Source organism: Eucalyptus grandis, chromosome 3 (assembly GCF_016545825.1).
Source record: "Eucalyptus grandis isolate ANBG69807.140 chromosome 3, ASM1654582v1, whole genome shotgun sequence".
Taxonomy (NCBI): domain Eukaryota; kingdom Viridiplantae; phylum Streptophyta; class Magnoliopsida; order Myrtales; family Myrtaceae; genus Eucalyptus; species Eucalyptus grandis.
The window spans coordinates 40,262,771-40,269,426 of NC_052614.1; the positions used below are offsets into that span (position 1 = coordinate 40,262,771).

The 6,656-nt window shown below is 41.8% G+C and overlaps 1 pseudogene; it reads left to right on the forward strand.

Annotated features, from left to right (window-relative positions):
* Nucleotides 1–4,060: 4,060 nt before the first annotated feature.
* Nucleotides 4,061–5,305, forward strand: LOC120291849 (annotated as a pseudogene).
* The last annotated feature ends 1,351 nt before the right edge of the window (nucleotides 5,306–6,656 follow it).

A 6,656-nucleotide genomic window follows, 5' to 3' on the forward strand; every position in this document is an offset into this window, starting at 1 on the left:
ATGATTGTGATAATCGATGAAAAATTTGTGACTTTTGATTGTGCTCCCGATCTTTCAAATGGACTTCTGTACATATCATGCCGGGAGCCTTCAGCAAATTAAAATAATGAATATTATGTTTCTAAATTCCTCCTCAGTTGATTCCCCTTCTCAAATCCCGTCTTACCTAGGTTGATGTGATAAGTGAGGACAACTTCGATTTTGATTTTCAATGATTGCACCCAGTTCATCAATTTTGCCCGATTAGTTGTACGAGGATCATCAGAATTTTCAAAGGATCGAAAGTAGGGATTACATGAAATGTTACTGAAAGAAAAATTATGAAAAGATATAAAAAAATTTATATAGATTTCTTCATCTATCCTATACATTATATTTAGGAGAATTACCAAAAAAGTCATAAACTTACTGCAATCGTGTCAATTTAGTCTTAAACTTTTCTTTTTTGCTAGTTTAGTCTTAAACCTTTTACAATTATGCCAATTCAGTCCATCTAGCTAAAATTGACTGGCCGATGCCGACGTGGACGCCCGGCTAGGGATAATTGGGCGGCGAACGCTGATGTGGCAAATTTGTAATTTTTTTTTTCGAATTTTTAAAAAAATTCTTCTTTTTTTTCTCATCTTCTCCTTCCTCCGGCTAGCCGGCGCCAGCCAAAGGCTAAGATCAGTGAGGTCAACCTTGCCTGCCATTGGTGAGGCTCGCCCCCGCAGGCCATTGGCGAAGGTGAACCTTACCTAGTGACGACAAGGCCGTCGTCGCCACATTTGATGAGGTCGAGCCTCGCCATCCCTGGGTGAGGAGCCTCGCCGGCCACCAGCTAGGTCGACCCTCGCCTTGGCTGTGCAAGGCCCCACCAAATTTGGCGAGGCTCGGCCTCGCCCAACCAAGGCAAGGGTCGACCTCGCCATCCATGGCAAGGTCAACCCTCGCCAACCACCAGCGAGGTCGACCCTCGTCTTGGTGGGGCGAGGCTAAGCCTCGCCAAATCTAGTAGGGCCTCGCCCAACCAAGGCAAGGGTTGACCTCATTGATGGCCAGCAAGGCTCCTCGCCAGATGTGGCGACAACGGCCATGCCGTCATTAGGCGAGGCTTGCCTCTGCCAATGGCCAGCGAGGGTGAGCCTCGCTAGTGGCTGGCGGGGGCTAGCCTCGCTAGTGGCCAGTGATGCTGACCTCATCGGCCAGAGGAAGGAGAAGGTGGGAAAAAAAAGAAATAAAGAAATAAAAAGTTCAAAAAAAAAATATTAAAAAATTGCCACATCAGCATTCGCGGCTAGCATCCACGTTAACGTCGGCCGGCAAATTTTGGTCAGATGGACTAAATTGGCACAATTATAAAAGGTTTAGGACTAAATTGGCCAAAAAAAAAAAGTTTATGACTGAATTGACACAATTGCAATAGGTTTAGGACTTTTTTGGTAATTCTCCCATTATATATAGCACTAGGGTATTGTCACAATTTGACCCAGATAGAGGTGGGGACGGATGTGTCAAGTCCTAATGGACTCAGGGCCAACATGAGGAACTAGGTCGGGGCCTTATCTCTTGGGAGGTCTCTCATCATCTACATCATTGTCCTCAGAATCCCCCTCCTCCGCGTCTCTAACTGCCCTCTTCCTCTTTGTGGGCGGATCCTCAGCCTTCCCACGACCATCTTCATCTACCTCCCCCTCTTCTGCCACTCCATCTTCTTCATCATTCGCCTCATTGTCTTCCTCAATGTCTTCTTCTTGCTCTAACCCATTCTCATGTTGCTCCAGGTAATCGTTGTTGTCTTCATGCTCGTCCTCGGTGCAATTGAGAGGCCAAACCACATACCGTGCTCCACTATCCTCCTACAATTCCATTCCCAACATTATTAAGATATCTTTAGGACTTACAAAGATGCCGTTCAATGAGATCACAGGCCAAAGAAACAAGAGCTTTCAGATATATCTTGAGAGAAGAAAACATAACTGGATCAGGTGATATAGAATTAACAACAAAAGTAATCTGTGTCGGGGTTCTTTTAGGGGCCCCTTTACTCTAAATGCCTAAAGCAATAATCTCCTTAAGTGGGTTCATAGTTAAAAATAAAGATAGGGAAAATGACATAAATAATCATTGAAGTTTAACTCAATTTGACATTCATTTCTTAACTTTGTATAAGTCGAGTCATTTTATGGGTTATTTGTTATTGTGGTTTTATTAATTCGCTATCATATACTAACTTTCTCTTATTCTTTAGTGTGAATCAATACAAAAATTGAACATTATATGCAATTCTTTAAGATCTTATAGTTGAAACAATAATTTTATCCAACTAACATATACACAAAAAGAATTTAAAGCGAGTTAGATGGATATGGAATTCCTTTGGTTAGATTAAATATGGAAATGTTTTACTAATATTGACCGAGTAGGGTATAGGTAATTAAATTTGTATTATATATAAATGGGTTAAAACGGGGTTAAATAAATCAAGGGTTAATACCTTGAAAAACCCCAAATTGGTACAATTGTGACAAATTTATCCCAAACTATTTTTTTGACCACCAAAAATCCAAAACTGGTATACCTTTGACAAGTTTACCATAAACTAGTACACTTGTGACAAATTTACTCTCTGTTAGTTTTTGTTAAATTTTTTTCTCAAATTATTAAGTTAAATGACACGTGACAAGGTAAATTTGTCACAGGTATACCAGTTTGGGGTTTTTCATGATCAAAAAAATAGTTTGGGGTAAATTTGTCACAAATGTACCGGTTTGGAGTTTTTCAAGTTATTAACCCAAAAATCAATTTAGATCGAACCATTTTCGACTCAATCTACTCATTTGACAATCGTACCTATCGGTTATGTGTACTTGTCATGACCTCATATGAGTTATTCACTTCTTTATTTTTGGGCTTGATGTCAAGAGGGGTCGACGGTAACTTTATTGTAAATGGAGAAAGAAAGAAATAATTGATTAATCCATATTTTTAAATTTTTTTATTCTTTTTGTTAGACACTAGAATTTGTGGCTTAATCAAACAACAGAGAGATTTCTTATTGTCTCTAGAACTTTCTACTAACTACAAGTTTAGTTATTGTCATTGTATACGTTTCTATTGCGTAACTATGTGAAGATTAAAAAATTCTATGATGATCGAATATATGATATATTGCCAAATAGAAATAAATGTGTCGAGGGAAATTCCTCGTTACCTGCTCCACCCGGCCTTAAGAAGATAATTTCGTCATAAATCAATTTGTATATACTTATTTCTAATTTATGAAGGGTCATGGCCAGCATTGTAAGGAAAAATAATTAAAATTTACTCCTAGCCATGCATTTGGTATCTCTTAACACTTCAATTTGCAAAAATAATCGCACCCTTGACTCATGATATTCTCTGAAGTTTGTTTGCATCGGGAGGACCATATGTTTTTGTCTTTTCGTCAAAATCAGGAGGACCACATGTTAATTGCATAATTATCGTATCATTAGTTATTACCCTTGTAGAAGGTTGTGTTTTTTTTTTTTCCCTAAGTCAATGTGAGTGGAAAATTAATTATAATGACCACTATTATCAGCGTTGAAGAGAGCTACGAGCGGGCATGTATGACGTGCCGGTGGTACATTCATGTTTATCCAATCCAAATCTCATGAAGAAATCCCTATTTCTTAAATGTGTCTAAATACCTAGTTTCACGATTCACCGAACCTAGTCATATCATGAATTCATTATCTTAGATTTTTTTCTTCCTAGAAAAGTAACCCTCGATTTCCAAAACGCAACCTTAGATTTTCCTTCTTATATTGCTCTAAATGGCGTGAATAGCAAAGATGCCTCACCCAATGCAGAGACAATTTCCAATTCAAACAAAAGTCAAAGCAATCCTTTCTTCTGTTTTTTTTTTTTGGGTCAAAAATCCTTTGTTCTTTGACTAAGCACTTAGACACCTTTTCCTCCTCGCCTAAGCGCAATGCCCAAATACGTGATCCGGGACACCTTATATATATGCTCACAACCAGACTTGAGACTCGCACAACACAAACACTGAAAAGAACAAACACCCAAAGCTTAGGCCATGGCATTCACCAACTTCATGGCCACCACCTCGATGGCTCTCTTCTACCTCCTCCTCCTCCTCATCCCAAGCTCGAACTGCGCGGACCTCGACTCCCATCACGATCACGAAGTCCCGAAGAGCGATGTGGACCTACTGGAGTTTCCGCTGAATTTGGAGTACTTTGAGGCGAGCTCTTCTTGTATGCCTCGTTGGGGTATGGATTGGACAAGGTGGCCCCGAACTTGACCCTGGGAGGTCCATCCCCAGTTGGAGCTAGGGCTGCCAACTTGGGTCCTCTCATCAAGGATATCATCTTGCAATTTGCTTACCAAGAAGTCGGTCATTTGAAGTGAGTTTCTTTAGAGATGTCATATGGTTTGATTTTGGAGTGCAAAATCAAACCTTTTTTGTTATTTATTTTGCGAACTTTGATAGTCATTCTCATTTGTTTTATGTTAGAGAGGAACACTGATGCTAACTCTCATTTGCCGACCTAGACTTTCCTTTCTTTGCGATGACCAAATCACGAGTCCTTTTTCTTTTTCTTTTTTTTTGAATCAATGTAGGGCCATCAAGAAGACAAAGTGAAGGGGTTTCCAAGGCCGCTGCTGAATTTGTCTGCGGATTCATTTGCCCAAGTGGTAGACAAAGCATTTGGGTATGCTTTGAAGCCTCCATTCGACCCATATGCCAATGAACTTAACTTCTTGCTTGCCTCCTATCTGGTCCCTTATGTTGGCCTCACGAGCTATGTTGGAGCAAACTCCAAGCTCCAAGGCTCTGTCTCCAAAAGGGTATAGCGAACAATCTCTACATGTTAATCTTCTTTGTCAAATTCTAGTGAGCTACCTATGAATCCTTGCGCCCGTCTTGTGAATGCTTTTCAGCTTGTCGCGGGCCTTCTCGGCGTCGAATCAGGTCAGGATGCAGTGATCCGAGCCCTTCTATACGAGCGGGCGCACAAGAAAGTCGAGCCATATGAGATAATCGTGGCGGAGTTCACAAATAGGTTTTCGGAGCCGAGGGACAGACTTGGGCATGACGGGCTTAAGGACGAGGCCTCGTCGTACCCCGTCACCTAGGTGCCGAGGGGAAGATCGAGGGGAACGTGCTCGCGGGCGATGTATACTCGGTCGCGTACGACCGAACGCCGGAGGAGATGCGAGGATCGTCTATGGGAGCGGCGATGCGAGAGTCCCGGGAGGATTCTATCCCAAAGGAGGGGATGGTGGCATTGCTAGGTCTTATCTCCGGTCGGTGTAGATGATTGTGATAATCGATGAAAAATTTGTGACTTTTGATTGTGCTCCCGATCTTTCAAATGGACTTCTGTACATATCATGCCGGAGCCTTCAGCAAATTAAAATAATGAATATTATGTTTCTAAATTCCTCCTCGCTTGATTCCCCTTCTCAAATCCCGTCTTACCTAGGTTGATGTGATAAGTGAGGACAACTTCGATTTTGATTTTCAATGATTGCACCCAGTTCATCAATTTTGCCCCGATTAGTTGTACGAGGATCATTAGAATTTTCAAAGGATCGAAAGTAGGGATTACATGAAATGTTACTGAAAGAAAAAAATTATGAAAAGATATAAAAAAATTTATATAGATTTCTTCATCTATCCTATACATTATATTTAGGAGAATTACCAAAAAAGTCATAAACTTCTTCAATGGAGTCAATTTAGTCTTAAACTTTTTTTTTTTGTTTCTAGTTTAGTCTTAAACATTTTACAATTATGCCAATTCAGCCCATTCAGCAAAAATTGGCCAGCCAATGCCAACGTGGACGCCGGCCAGGGATAGCTAGGCGGCGAACGCTGATTTAGCAATTTTTTAATTTTTTTTTTTAATATTTGATTTTTTTCTTTTCTTTTCTCACCTTCTCCTTCCTCTAGCCGGCCGGCGCTAGCCGAGGCGAGGGTTGGCAAGGTCAACCTTGCCGGCCATTAGCGAGGCTCACCCTCGCTGGCCACTAGTGAAGGCGAGCCTCACCTAGCGACAGCGAGGCCGCCGTTGCCACATCTGGCGAGGTCGAGCCTCGCCGGCCACTAATGAGGTCGACCCTCACCTTGGTTGGGGAGGCCAAGCCTCACCAGATCTAGCGGGGCCTCGCCCAACCAAGGTGAGGGTCAACCTCATTGGTGGTCGGCGAGGCTCCTCACCGAGATGTGGCGGCGACGGCCTTGCCGTCGGCCGGGTGAGGCTTGCCTCCGCTAATGGCCGGCGGGGTGAGCCTCGCTAGTGGTCTGGCGTGGGCTAGTCTTGCTAGTGACCGGTGAAGCCGATCTCGCTGGCCGAGAGGAAGGAGAAGGTGGAAAAAAAGAAGAAATAAAGAAATAAAAAGTTCAAAAAATATTTAAAAATACGAAAAAAAAATTTAAAAATTGTCACATCGCATTTATCGGCTAGCTATCCCCGGCCAACATCCATGTCGGTGTCGGCCGGCAAATTTTGGTCGATGGAGTGAATTGGCACAATTATAAAAGATTGGACTAAATTTACCAAAAAAAAAGTTTAGGACTAAATTGACACAATTGTAATAGGTTTATGACTTTTTTGGTAATTCTCCCATTATATATAGCACCAAAATATTGTCACAATTTGACC